Source organism: Theropithecus gelada, chromosome 5 (assembly GCF_003255815.1).
Source record: "Theropithecus gelada isolate Dixy chromosome 5, Tgel_1.0, whole genome shotgun sequence".
Lineage (NCBI taxonomy): Eukaryota > Metazoa > Chordata > Mammalia > Primates > Cercopithecidae > Theropithecus > Theropithecus gelada.
Genome location: NC_037672.1, coordinates 52,713,571 through 52,729,112, shown reverse-complemented (window position 1 = coordinate 52,729,112; position 15,542 = coordinate 52,713,571). Strand labels below are relative to the sequence as shown.

At 39.0% G+C, this 15,542-nt stretch overlaps 1 non-coding gene across 1 annotated transcript; it reads left to right on the top strand.

Moving 5' to 3' along the window:
• The first annotated feature begins 8,771 nt into the window (after positions 1-8,771).
• LOC112625554 lies at positions 8,772-8,875 on the top strand. Its single transcript, XR_003119644.1, has one exon. It is a non-coding gene; the product is annotated as a U6 spliceosomal RNA (small nuclear RNA).
• Positions 8,876-15,542: the final 6,667 nt, after the last annotated feature.

Genomic DNA, 15,542 nt, shown 5'->3' with positions numbered 1-15,542 from the left:
ACCAAGAGTCTCAGCTTTAAAATGTATTTTAAAGCCCTTCCCAGTAGCCTTAACATGTATTTAAATGGTTTTTTCCCTTTTTCTTTCTCTTTCCCCCTGGACACTCCCTTATACCATGACCCTGTGACCAACATATACATGCTTATCTAATTGTATGCTTGCTTAGAAATTCCAGGGGCTAATCTTGAAACAGCCCAGGCCTGGAGACCCAGCTGCACATTACTTCAAGGTGGTTAATCTACAACTTGGTCGCAGTCGAGATGGGACCAGCTAGTACTCTGGGTGGACAGTAACTCAAGATAGCCATCGGAGCAAGACATGCAAACCTGCACTCTGCACCGTTCCTGCATGTTTCCCATACCAGGTTTCCCGTTTAGAAACCCCTTCAGTCAGCCTTACCATTTGAAATATCATTTTGAGACTTGAGTCCGGGCATGTCCTCAACTGATAGCATTTTATTAAACTGCTTTCCTTTCACCACGCCTCGCCTCTCATGTATCTGGCTTTTCAAACTGTGAATAGCCAGATCTGAGTTCGGTTAAAGGACAATACCTTCACAAGGAAAATGTGTTCCCTACCTTTAGGCAAACGAGAGGAGAGCAGAGAACACTTCCTGCATCTGTTGATTCTCAGTTGCCTTCAGCTGAAATAATCCTTATGCTGAAGTGGCATGTTTTTGGGTGGCATGACCTGAACCCCTTCAATCCTTAGTAGTTTCTTAGCTTCTTAGAATCACAATTTTTTTTTTTTCCTTTCCTTTGCGAATTAGCCTGGCTCTTGCAAGTGAAAACCTTGCTTTCCAGATTATTGTTTCTGCTGCACTCTTTTTTTTTCCCTTTTGTCTACTTTGAAAGTCAAAGCTAAGCAAAGACTTCTTTGTTCTCAGCATTATGCTTTCCCTGAAGCAGTGAAGCTATAAGGCAAGAATTACTGGGAATGGGAAGTGCGTTGGCTTTTATTTTTAAGATTCTGTATTTTCATCCCAGAAAAAAAAAAATTATCCCACATTCTGTAAATTTGGATCTCCCAGAGATAGAAAGATCACCCAGAGTGTAGAGCCTTCTGTCATCTCAGGGAGAATCCCTCTCCATTATACATTTTCACTCCCGCTTTCAGCAAGACAAATTCCTCGTTGTTTCATGCACTTCAATTCAGCAAGCAAGCAACTGTTAGCGCTTGTGCAAATAACCTTTGTATTTCACCCTCTACCCCAGGCAGCTTAGAAAATATTTTTTTCCTTGACCAACAGTCATCTTAAAAGAATTCTAGAGCCAGCTATTAAAAAAACAAACTTGTTCTCCACTTCCTTATACTGTACCTGTCTGCTCTCCTGTTTCAGTGAATAGAGAAGGCCTCAGAGCTTCATGGTGCTGGATACACCAGTACGGAGTTGTTAAAAGGAAGGGAAGGAGTCTTTACCTTTCTTATGGTCTAAGTAACATTGTGAGTGAAAATATCATCAGGCAAAGAATTACCTGTGTGCCTTATGTTAACTTAGTAAAATATCCTTGCAGGCACAGAAAAACACAAAAGGTCTGGACAGCTCTTTAAGTAGATTTGAAAACCATTTAAAAGAGGATAGAAAGTGAAGTCTGATGGGGCAATGGAACACACACTGGGGCTTGAGGCCTAGGTGTACGTGGTCCCTTCTCTTGCCTCTTGGGACAGGCTCTCAGCTGCCAGCTCTGCGACCTTTGTCACTACAGATCCCACCCACCATTTTTTTTTTAAGATGGAGTCTCGCTCTGTCACCCAGGCTGGAGTGCAGTGGCACGATCTTGGCTCACTGCAACCTCCGCCTCCCAGGTTCAGGCGATTCTCCTGCCTCAGCCTCACGAGTAGCTGGGACTACAGGCATGTGCAACCACACCTGGCTAATTTTTTGTATTTTTAGTAAACGGGATTTCACTGTGTTAGCCAGGATAGTCTCGATCTTCTGACCTCGTGATCCGCCCCCCTCGGCCTCCCAAAGCGCCACCTAGCTTCTTTCTCCCCACTTCTGCCTGGTGACCACTGCCAGCTTCCTCCCCTGACAGGGGCCTGAGCACAAATTCACAGAGGTTGAGAATGGGCATGCTGCCCAAGGGCATATTGGGTAAGGCATGGCAGAAGTTACTTTGCCCCAGGCTGATAGTGCTGTGGTGCATTAGATGGGGATTGGCTGGGGTGAGCTGCTCACTCACCCCAAGCCAGATACTGAGCAGCTCTGCCAGGTTGTAATCTCTTGGTAGTCACCCATTGCTCTGGGTTGGGAAGGCAGACACATGGGAAGGAGAGATTGGCTTTCCCACCCAAAGCCAGGACAAAGTGCATTAGTGTGGCAGTGGACTGCAGGGTGGGCACAGGTACCTGTGAGGGTCTGCACTTGTCCAGCAGGTGTACCTGTGCCCAAAGGTGTGTGACATTAAATAGCAAATTCAAAAACCCGGCATGATAGGTCCAAAGAGAGACTGCAGAAGAAAAGGAAATGCTTATATCTTAGTACCGTTAACAACACCTTTATTTTAAGGGACCCCATATTTTCATTTTGCATTGGGCCCTGCAAATTAGGTAGCCAACTCTGCTTTCCGCTATTTCACATCCCACATTCAGGGAATACAAGTCTCAATATTAAAGGACTGTAGGGAGTAAAGGGGAGTCGATATGGGTATACAGCCTTCTTACAACACTGGGAGCAATATATTTGCAGGGTACCATCATTTTCAACATTGCATTGCAGGATTCTTCAGATTTTTAAAAATAAATTCCCATCCAACAATTACAGACATAAGAGACCCCACTTCAGTCCAGCATAGCCACACTACACACTGGCTTAGGACATTCACAATCACCTCCAAATGAAGTCTAGATAAGAAAGAAAATCTTGGAACACCCAAGTGGATAGTGAGATGGATGACATTCTATATACCCTTCAACCAACAAATAAATAACATACCCTAATAGCTCTGTGTGGTGGGGAAGGAGAAAGGATACAGCCTATGAAAATTATTATGAAAGTTCAGAGTTAAGAGCATGCAGTGGATTTTCTTTGCAAAACAGAAACAACCTATAGAACATACGCACTTTTCTTCATTAAGTTGCAAAAATACATGGGCTCTATGAAGCAATGCTGAAGATACACATTCAGCAGACTGAGATGGTGAGTTAACCAAAATGAGCAACTTTCTAGGAAAGCAAAAATAAAGTATCAGAATTAAGGCCTTCACTGGAGATGGTAAAGAGCAAGATTAACATTGTAAAATATTCAGTTAGTAATTTTTATGATAAGTTCGAAACAACTTCCAAGAATGCAGAAGATAAGGTTGAGAAAAGCAGGTTGGTTGGTTTCCTGTTTGAATATGAACTGGAGGAAAAGAGCAAAAGCCCCTTACTCAAGCTCTAGCTTACCTAATGCTCAGCCGAGCAGTAACAAAAGATCCAAGAAGTTATCAAATGCGAGTTCTTACTTCAGGGGGTTAAGGACTTCCTCAGGGCTCTGGAGACAGACTCCAACCCCTTCTTCCTTTTAATGCTAAAAATCTTGCCTGGAGTAGAAATTTATAAGCTGATGCTGCATGCAATGTATGAAGAAGCGTGTTGAGCCACTGCACAAATGCTAGAAAAACTCCTATACATGCCCTGATGTAATCCTTCCCTGTAGAAATGCCCTATAAAACATACCCACAGGCCGGGTGCGGTGGCTCACGCCTGTAATCCCAGCATTTTGGGAGGCCGAGGGGGGCGGATCACGAGGTCAGAAGATCGAGACCATCCTGGCGAACACGGTGAAACCCCGTCTCTACTAAAAATACAAAAAATTAGCCGGATGCGGTGGCGGGCGCCTGTAGTCCCAGCTTCTCGGGAGGCTGAGGCAGGAGAATGGCGTGAACCCGGGAGGTGACGGAGCTTGCAGTGAGCGGAGATCGTGCCACTGCACTCCAGCCTGGGCGCCAGAGTGAGACTCCGTCTCAAAAAAAAAAAAAAAAAACACCATACCCACATGCTACCCTCAGGGATTAGCCCATTCCCTTTTCCTTTTAGTGCTGACTCCCTTGTGCACAAGCTGAATAAAACTCTTTTGTTGCTATGTTTGCTGATCTCTCTTGATTTCTGTCATGGGAGATCTCAAGAACCCAGGGCACCAGTAACAAGGTCACGGAATAAAAATGATGAGGTGACAGAAAGTAAACAACCCAAACTCTAAATTTGCAATAATAAAAATTAAATTCCATTATATGCTTGAACTGAAAATAGGAATAGGTACTAGGAATACTAATTGCTGAATAGCAGAAAATATCAATGGAGAGAGATTGTTCGTTTTAAGCTATCAAGACAGCTCACAAAGCATCCAGTCAGAAAAAGTTACACACACAAACACACACACACACACACACACACAATCTGTTTGTCTTCAGGTTGCTTTGTAGCTCAAGTGATAGAAGAGATTGATGACTCTCCATAGATTTTAAGGGAGAAGAATTGTAAGCAAATGATTTTATACCCACCCAGGTTGTTATTCTTGTGTAAAGGCAACAGAAAATTATTCTGTCTTATGCAAGAGTTCAGAGTTCAGCAATTTGTCATACCACCCATGTAACCTACCTCAAATTAAAAAACAATATATAAACTTTAGCAGACTAAAAATTGAAAACACAAGAAACTGTTAGCGTTGTAAAAAAGTTGACAGTTAGTTTTAAAACCATTTAAATATAGATATCTAATTGTAAGTACAGCTACAAAAGTAAGATATAAAATATAAAAATAAGAAATATAAACTATAAAAATATGAAATAACAAAAATAACTTGGAAAGGAAAAGCCCTTAAAATATAAGCCATGATGATGTTTTAGCAATATTGTCTGAGTATAGAAATACCAGATTATGTTAACAAAGACCCAGAATGGACTGAGAAAATAAAAGCATGGTAACGTTTTTAATGAACATAAGGAGAGTGAAAAATGTCTAATACTTTGTTCTAGTATAAACCAAAACAGGCTGGGTGTGGTGGCTCACACCTATAATCCCAGCACTTTGGGAGGCCAATGGGGGCAGATCACTTGGGGTCAGGAGTTCAAGACCAGCCTGGCCAACATGGTGAAACCCCATCTCAAGTAAAAATACAAAAATTAGCTGGGCATGGTGATGCATGCTTGTAATCCCAGCTACTTGGGAGGCTGAGGCAGGAGAATCTCCTGAACCTAGGAGGCAGAGATTTCAGTGAGCTGAGATCATGCCATTGCACCCCAGCCTGGGTAACAGAGCGAGACATGATCTAAAAAACAAACAAACAAAACACCATGTGCTGTTTACAGGAGACATATCTTAAGCAAAAGGTCACACATTTTAAGGTAAAGAAAGAACAAATAAACTGAAAGTTAGGAGTGGCAATTACTAACAAAGTAAGATTTTAAGCAAAAAGCAAGTTAGACAAAAATGATTATATAAATGATGGGCATAATGATGGTGATAATAATAAAGCTGTGTTTTATAAATAAAGTAATAAAGAGATAAAGCAAAAATTAGTCATACAGGATAAATTGATAGAAACATAAATGTAATGGCATTATTTAACATTCTGTTTTTGACAGATCAAGAAGATAAAAAATAAATGATATAGAGTATTTGAACAATAAAAACAGCAAGATCACAAATTTTACCTCATACTACAATTTGAATAGATAATAAGAAATATAATTTCTTTGTTTCATTTGTGATTAATCTGGCTTCCTAATACCCAAAGTTCCAATTTGTAACTGAGGGAAGAAATGTAAATATCTAATCTCTCTTAAGTCATCATTCACTCCGATAATTTAAATGGTACTTGTAGGTTCTGTTTAGTGCCTCTCTGGTAAAAATATTTTGTCTCTCAAGTGGCTCATCCATTCCCCTAGTTTTCTTCTCAAGGCAGCATGTGGGTTTATGGAAAAGGGGTGTTCAGTTTCATCAACCTCTCAGCATTGCCATGAAGGTGAAATCCTCAGGCTCAGGTGCTGTCCTTGAACTCCCCTCTGTTATCTCTGGTCTTTGGAAAAATGTCTGTGCTCTTTCTGGTTGTATACTTGCCCCACTGACCTTTACCCTTAAAGACTGAACCTGGTGTCAGTAGTGGGTTGACTTTTCACTGCCTTAGTCACTGGCTGTTAGTGACTGCTTAGCTGAGACTGCCTCATCTTGCCTCTCACTGGTGCCATAAGCCCATTACATGTTTGGGTTTGACTCCCATTTGGCCCCAGCTAGACTACAGCCCTTGACACAGAGCTATCCATTGCATCCCTTGGCCATGGAAAATCCTCTCCAGCAGCTTTCCGAACCTCATCTAATTCTGTGATCCAAGATGGTTTAGGGAAGCTAAACAGGATGGCCTACTTCTATCTCCCTGTTTTTATAGATGTTAAAAAATCTTAGGAGGCCATTAGGCTGCATTCTGGGTTCCTACAAAAGCAAACTGAAACTCAAATCAGAGTAACTCAACCAATCAGAGACTGCCAGCAAAGCTCTAATTAGGAGCTGTACTAATCAAAAACCTTCAACTATCCTCTAACTAGAGACTCTCCACCTAAAACAGTAAAATAGTTTGTCTTGCTTTCATGAACCCCTTATAAAAGTTCTCTCTTCATGTCTCCTTGGTGGAGCCCAAGCTGCTTGTGATTTGGTGCTACCTGATTCATGAATTGCTGTCTGCTCAAATAGACTCTTTAAAATTGTAATGGCCCTAAGCTTATCTTTTAACACAGGTCAGTTTGTCGAGAATCAACTAGTCAAATGACCAATTTCCAAATTTAATAAACTTACTTATTTACCAGAAACTTGTTTGATTGTCCTGCTTCTGAAGGTTACTGCAAACAGTTTTGAAAGTGTCTATGAAGTTTTAGTTGACAGGTTTCCATTTTATCTTCACAGCATTTTAAGGAATAACCAGGTTGTTGAAACCTGAGTTATAGAGTGGTTTAGTGCATATATCTACTAGTCAGGAAAGTTTATTTCAACATTTTAGCATTTTTAGGACATAGAGTCAATCTTCTCTTATTATTTATCTGTAATTTCGTATTTACAATGAATAAATATCAGATTTAGAGTGCTAATCTTAAAATAGAGCTCATTTACCAAAAGCTTACACTTTTTCACTTTAATAAATTCTGCTTTGCAATGCACACTATACATGTCAACAGAATCATACGATTCCTTTAGGGTTTTTTTATGAAAGCCAAAGCATCACAGACCAAAACAAACACAAAGTAGGTAAAGGCTTAAATTCTTAAGAATTTTTATTTAAGCAAAGCACTTTTTAAGGCCGCTGATGTTTATTTTTCAAATTCTGTGTGGTGACTTGTAGGGGACAGGAATGCAGATTATGAAAATGCTAGCCTTTGTCAGCAAGATACATCACACAAAGTTAAGAGCCATCTACCTAGTAAATGTTGGTAAGAACGTTCATATGCTGTGAACTTTTATGATGTTACATAGAACATTGAAATTCAACCAATACAGCAGGCATTCATAAACTCTTGATGAGGTAGTTGACTAGATTGACAAAAGAGAAAGAAAGGTTGGAGCTAGAAAGTCAGATTTGGAATTCAGCCACATAGAGTTGCTAGTTTAAATCATGAAACTGGCTATGATCACTGAAGAAAAATGTAAGAAGTGAAAACGTCAAGAATTGAACTTTCAGTACCTACAATTAAAGTGTTTACCAAGACAAATAAACGCATAGGAGTGATGGGAAGGAAAAAGGTGAAGGGAATATAAATAGAAAAACACAAAGAAGAAAGAAAGATAGCCCCAGAGAACCTAGAGATAGAAATTAACAATGAGAAGACACACATAAGTGAAAAGCAGAAGTGTAAATGTTTGAAGAAGTAATAAAAGAGAGATTTGAAATGCAGAGAGAGAGAACAGGTCTCTGTCCTTTGAGGGAGAAGCTTGGAGAAGGAGAATGATGAAATGTACTTCTTACAATCATTGTCTTCATCTTCACTTATTTGTCAATGCCCTTAAATGAGGTATGTACATATAGCAGAGCTGTAATAAAAAGCAAGGTATTCAAAAGCAGTTGGAGATTGTTTAGCTTCCTATTTCTAAATTTCCCTACTCCAGTTAAGCCAGCTTATTCTCATCGTGGGCACTATCTGACACTCTAAACCTAGATTTGGTTCTAGAATACTCACCTTAGGCAGATAATTTTAACACTTTCTCTTGAGACCATTTTTATTGCCGTTCTTCTAAACATAACCTTACCCTCTTTTGTGGCTGACAGTTTCCCTCTTTTCTTTGCTCTTGCTACTCTTCATTTTATCATTCATTTTAGCACTTTTTTGAATACCTACAATGTGCCCTAACAAATATAAGGTCCAGGACAGCAGGGACTTTAAATGCCTTGGCAATTTTGTTACACAGTCCCTGAACAGTCCTGGCAGATAGAAAATGTTCAATAAATATTGGTTGATTGAACGAATTAGCACAATATTAAGCACTATATACAAGATTAAGATAAAAGTTCTATTCTCAAAGAATTTACAATAAAGGAGTAGGAAAGCATCATTTATTCAAGTAACTATAGTAAATAATTGCTTAATAAAATCAATGCAATAAGAGACTGTGGGCTCATGGAAGCCAGGGAAGAGTGCATTTCAGGAAAAAGAAGGGATACACAGAGAACAAGTAAAAGGAGGACTAAGAAAAGTCGATTGGATTTAACAACAAGAAAGTCATTGACCACCCATACAGAAGATTAGATTCCTTGAATGACCCTTGTACTGAAAACAACTAAAAATGCTAGATAAAATATTTAAAAAGTGCTCACTTTGGCAGCACATATACTAAAATTGTAACAATACAGAGAAGACTAGCATGGCCCCTGTAAATTAAATTTTAAAAAAGAGAGAACACTATCATTTTAAATGCATCACTGAGCTGACAAAAGAGTATAGAATCTGCACAGATTAAAACAAGTGGAAGTGAAAGTCATTGCCATTTTATATAAAATACAAACACACACACGTACACATATAACTTACCTCTGTTAGAAGTCAGAGTATAATTATTCTTGATAGAGTTAGTGGCTGCAAAGGATATTGAAGGAAGGATTGCTAATGTTCCTTCTCTTGATTTAGGTAGAAGTATTCAGTTGTGAAAAATTCATTAAGCTTTCACCTATATTCAGAATATTTGCACTGCTTTGTGCTTTTTTTTCAGTAAAAGTTTACTTTTTTTTGGAAGATAAAACAACCACAAAAAAAAGTGGGTAGAGTAGGAGGTAAGTGAATACCCAAGCTGGCTTTTTACTGGAAGTTATCTGCCCAATCCTGGTAATTTTCAGATTCTGTTTTGATGGCTGTGGGAGTTACTGGGGAACTATAATTTAGAGCCTGTTCAAGATGGAAATCCAGGAGGAAGTCTCCTAGAAGGTTGAGACCACAAAAGACTACACAGTGAAAGAGAATTAAAAATAAACTTGTAGTACAGGAGAGGCAGCAAGACAATGTTCTTGTCTTAAGCTTGGCTTTTGGTGGGAGGAATAAAAACATCTTGCCTGAGAATTTGAAAATGGGAGCCTGACTGCAGGTAGATTTGCACTGTGAACTTAACTCTAGGTGTTGTTCCCAAACCGTCAAGCTGAGTATTTAATTTAAGATGGCAGTGCTTGCAGGAGATTGGTAGGAGTAAACCCAAATCATCTCTGAAGGAACACAACTTTTATATGGACCTCAAAGAATTTCCATGGATAAACTTCCAGAGAACAGGAGCTCACAAAGCCCTGTGAGTAAGCACCAGCAGGAACAGCGGAAAGCAGAATCAGATCTTCTTAGACTGCAGTTCCTGGATTTATTGTGTAGTGAATGTAAAAGTAGCAAAAGTTTAGGTATAGAATATAAAAAGTGTCAAAACTAGTATAATTTAATTTATTTTGTTTTTTTGAGACAGAGTCTTGCTCTGTTGCCCAGGTTGGAGTGCACTGGTGCACTCTTGGCTCACTGCAGTCTCTGCCTTCTGGGTTCGGGTGATTCTCCTGTGTCAGCCTCCTGAGTAGCTGGGATTACAGGTGTGCGCCACCACTGCTGGCTAATTTTTGTATTTTTAGTAGAGACAGGGTTTCGCCAGGTTGGCCAGGCTGGTCTCGAACTCCTGACCTCAGGTGATCCACCCACCTCGGCCTCCCAAAGTGCTTGGATTACAGGCATGAGCCACTGTGCCTAGCCGCAAAATTTATTTTAAATGGAGACTTTAAAATATGAGCAAAGAATAGGAGAGACTTAAAAAGATAAAGCAGATTTGAAAAGGAACAAAATGGGACTCGGAAAAATGAAATGTAGTGATCAACATAGTAATTACAATTAAGTTACGGTGACCCTTGTCAGAGCCAGATCATCAGAGGGAAGCGTGTAGTATCCAAAGGCTAGTCAGTTGAAGAGTTAATGGCAGTGAATAAACTGCATATATGTGTTATGTGCTGTTCTGTATGACCATAACCTTTTACAGTTTAAAATATTAAATAGGAGATAACAGATGAAAAATAAGAATGGCAAGTGCAGAGTATTTCTAGTAGCTTTCAGTGGTGACAAAACTTAGTGATGGTGATAATGAAATCCCTACTTCCATCGTTACATTTTACTACTTCCAGATACCAATTCTGCTTCTCTCTCTTTGACTAAAGGAAAAGGAGAGATACAGGAAAGGGAGGGAGATTGGGAAAATGAGGGAAAGAGGAAAATAGAATAGGAATAAGAAAAAAAGGGAATTGAAAGGGAAAAGGAGAGAGGAGAAACCCATTGTCTACATTGAATGATCCCCTTCTCCTTGTGCTGGATTTTAACTATGGCAATGGAGAAAAATAAAATGGTGGGGAGAGAAACAGTGAACATGTGAAGCACATCCTAAATCAGTCACCTTGAAAATTAACATTATATTAAGATTTAATTTTTTCCACTGTAAATAACAAATTTCGTTTAAAAAATCTAACACTAACCTAATGCTCTCTAATTTCACTTTTCAACTAGAAAAACTGGATTTGAACTTAACTAAAATTGACAAGCTCTAGTCTACAAAACCTGAAACACCCCTACCTCTTATTGAAAAGTAAAAACTAGAAAATAGGGCATTCAGTTGTCAGTTTCAATTACTTTTCTATTTTTTTACGTTTTTATTTTTAACATAGTTTAAGCCTCTCAGAGAGCTGTGCCTAGGGCAAGGGGAAGAGAGACAAAACACACTATTAGAGTTCATAGATCCATATACACATAATTCATCTTCTTGACTTTGTCGTGCAAAAGGTTAAGCATTTATTCTATCCAATTACTTTGAATGTATTTCAATGTCATGTAATTTTGAAAAAGTACAATGCAATTTTTGCACAAACAACTCTGCCCATTATCGTTCTTCTCAAAAAAACAAGTCAATGCATTTTTCAAATTTGAAAAATAACAGCATCATTACATAATTAAAAATAGTATTTCTCAACTCTAGCTATTGTGTTCAGGTTCTTGGCATTTTGAACAAAGAATTGGACAAAACTTGCAAACAAAGCAAGGAAAGAATGAAACAACAAAAGCAGAGACTTACTGAAAATGAAAGCACACTCCACAGGGTGGGAGTGGGCCTCAGCAAGTGGCTCAAGGGCCTGGTTACAGAATTTTCTGGGTATTAACTACCCTCTAGAGGTTTCCCATTGGTTACTTGGTGTACTCCATATGTAAATGAAGTAGTGGCCCGCGATCAGTCTGATTAGTTGCAGAAAGTGACCAATCAGAGGCTGAAGTGAAGTTACAAAGTTATACTCCTATGCAAAAGAAGACTTTCCCATAACCAACGTGATTGGTTGTGGGACGGGATCAATCACAGGTACTTTCAGTTTTTCATCTGCCACACAGAAACGGTGGGGGTGGAAAGGGAGTAGTCTCTGATCCTTTCTTTACTTGGGCATGGAAAGTTGGGGTTTTCCTCTTGATTTAGTTCTAGGAAGTCAGTGTGAATCGACCTTAGGTTCCCTGCCTTCAGACCCTAATCTCCTGCCTCAATGCATCACTTAATGATGGGAATATGTTCTGAGAAATGTGTCATTAGTAATTTTGTCATTGTGTGAACATCATACACAAACCTAGATGGTATAGCCTACTACACACCTAGGCTATGTGGTGTAGCCTATGGCTCCTAGGTTACAAACCTGCACAGCTTGTTACTGTTGTAATACAAGAGTCAGTATTTGTGTATCTAAACATAGAAAAAGTACAGTAGAAATACAGTACAAAATATCTTTAAAAATGGTACACCTGTATAGGACACTTACCATGAGTGGAGCTTGCAGGATTGGAAGTTGCTGGGTGAGTTAATAAGTGAGTGGTGAGTGAATGGGAAGGCCTAGGACATTACTGTACACTACTGTACAGTTCATAAACACTGCACACTTAGGCTACACTAAATTTATTTTAAAAATTTATTCTTTTTCTCTAAGAATAAATTCAGCTTAGCTTACTGTAACTTTTTTACTTTATAAATTTTTAACTTAAAAAACTGACTCCTTTGTAATAACACTTAGCTTAAAACATAAGCACACTGTACAGTTATACAAAATTATTTTATTGCTTTATATCCTTATTCTATAAGCTTTTCTTCTATTTTCAAAATTATTTATTTACTTTTTAAACTTTTGTTAAAAACAAAGACACAAACACACACATGAACCTAGGCTTACACAGGGTCAGGATCATCAATATTACAATTTTCCACTTGTCCTCCTGGAAGGTCTTTATGGGTAATAACACACATAGAGCTGTCATCTCCTATGATAGCAATGCCTTTTTTCTGGAATATCTCCTGAAGGACCCGCCTAGGGCTGTTTTACAGTTAACATTTTAAAAAAAAGAATGAGTACACTCTAAAATAACAAAAATTATAGTATAATAAATAGATAAACCAGTAACATGGTTGTTTATTATTCAGTATTATGTATTATGCATAGTTGTATGTGCTATACTTTTATATGACTATCAGCAGAGTAGGTTTGTTTATACCAATATCACCACAAACACATTAGTAATGCATTGTACCATAACAATGTTACATGGCTACAGTGTCACTATGTGATATGACTTTTTCAGCTCCATTATAATCTTGTGAAACCACTGTCCTATATGTGTTCCATCACTGATTAAAATATCATTATGTAGATGACATGACAGCACCATCATAGCTCACTGCAACTTCGAACTCCTGGGCTCAAGTGATCCTCTTGCCTTAGCCTCCCAAGTAGCCGAGATTACAGGCGCACACCACCATGCCTAGCTATTTTTTTAAAAAGGGGTTTTTTTGGTAGAGATGAAGTCTTACTATGTTTCCCAGGCTGGTCTCAAACTCCTGGTCTCCAGCGATCCTCCTGCCTTGGCCTCCCAAAGCACTGGGATTATAGGCATGAACCACCATGCCTGACCATTACTGTTCTTTAGAATGACCATCACATTTTCTCCACATCATGCTTCTTCTTGAAAAGTAGCCTGACTTGGAGGGTTGGATTCATTATGACTCTTTATAATGCAAATATCATAATCCAACTCACAGTGACCTGAAAGGAATGAGAACCTTTATTTAGCACTAGACTCAATACCCCAGAGGAAAGTTTGGTGTTAGGTGTGGCTTGATTTAGGACTCTAATCATATTCCTGGGGGCCATCTGTGAGGTCAGCATTCCTTCTAAGTCAACTTTATCCCCAGGCTGGCTCCTTTTACCGCAGGCAGCTATTGAAAAGCTCCAAGACCCTGTGATCTCATACCATCAAAAGCACCTCCAGCAAGTGTCTCCTCTTGCCTGATGGACTCTGATTACTTATGTGTGTATTAAGCCTGAGCTATGGTCAGAGGGATAGGTCAGACTGCCCGTCTTAACTCAGTTAGGGCCCACAGCCCTCACGCTTTGGTTGGGGGCAGTCCCTTCTAAACAGCATGGCTGAGAAAGGGAGAGGGTGGTTTTCAAATAAACTTTGAAACCATTATGTTTCTGGACGGAGAAAGATGCTCGGTGGCAAACAGTGGATGATTTGGGCAAGTATTGGTCAAAGTTGGCTCTAGAAAATATTCTGAAGTAAAACGTGGTATTTTCTCTCATTCTGACATCTTCCACTTTCACACTCACTTCTTCCATTTGTAGTTACTATTTATCCAAGCACAGCCTAAGGTTTTTTTTAAGGGCCATTTTTAATGTATCTAGCTTGGATCTATTATGGCTAATATATTGTCAGTCAGTGAAAATCAATGAACACTAAGGATTGAGTTCTCATTTCGACATCTTAGTTTATATTTACCCTGAAATTTTAGAAGGAAATAGCATTTCCTTTTTTAAAAAACTTTTATTTTAGGTTCAGAGTACATGTGCAGGTTTGTTATATAGGTAAAGTCATGTCATGGGGGTTTGTTGTACAGATTATTTCATCATCCAGGTAATGAGCCCAGTACCCAATAGTTATTTTTTCTGCTGCTCTCCCTCCTCTCACCTTCCATCCTCAAGTAGGCCTCAGTGTCTCTTATTCCCTTCTTTGTGTCCATGAGTTCTTATTATTTAGCTTCTACTTATTTATTTTATTTTTATTTTTTGAGACAGGGTCTCACTCTGTTGTCCAGGCTGGAGTGCAGTTTTGCAATCTCAGCTCACTACAGCCTTGACCTCCCAGGCTCAAGCAATCCTCCCACATCAGCCTTCCAAGTAGCTGGGACTACTCGCATGTGCCAGCATGCCTGGCTAATCTGTGTATTTTTTGTAGAGACAGGGTTTCACCATGTTGCCTAAGTTGGTCTCAAACTCCTGAGCTCAAGTAATCCACTCACGTTGGCTTCCCAAAGTGGTGGGATTACAAGCGTGAGCCATCATGTCTGGCCAGTTTCCACTTATAAGTGAGAACATATGGTATTTGTTTTTCTGTCTCTGCATTAATTTGCTAAGGATAATGGCTTCCATTTATGTTCCCACAAAAGACATCATCTTGTTCATTTTTATGGCTGCATAGTATTCCATGGTGTGTATGTACCACGTTTTCTTTATCCAGCCTGTTACTGATAGGCGTTTAGGTTGATTCCATGTCTTTGCAGAAATAGCATTTCTTTAATGTAAAAGAGTAGATAGAATAATATTGACTGAAATAAAATGTTACTTAATACATAGTGTTAGAGCATTAAAAAGCTTTTATTATTCACCAAATTTGTATATTTATATGAATGATAAAGGTATACAAATAAATTTTACTTGTTTGTGTATTTTGAACAAGACACAATGGCCAATTTCTCCCTTCCCTTTGCCACTCTCCTGTTACTTATTAATTCAGCAACTATTAAGTATCTCTTGTGTTCCAGGCATAGTTTTAGGAGTTGGAAACATGAGATTAATACTATGTCACTCATAATGGAATCCCAATCATATGCTCACAATAAAGAAAATACTACTTTGATGGATAGAGCATCCATATATATGTAAAACAATACAAAATTGGGCTCAGTGTGGTGGCTCACGCCTGTAATCCGAGCACTCTGGGAGGCCGAGGCGGGCGGATCACCTGAGGTCAGGAGTTTGAGACCAGCTGGGCCAA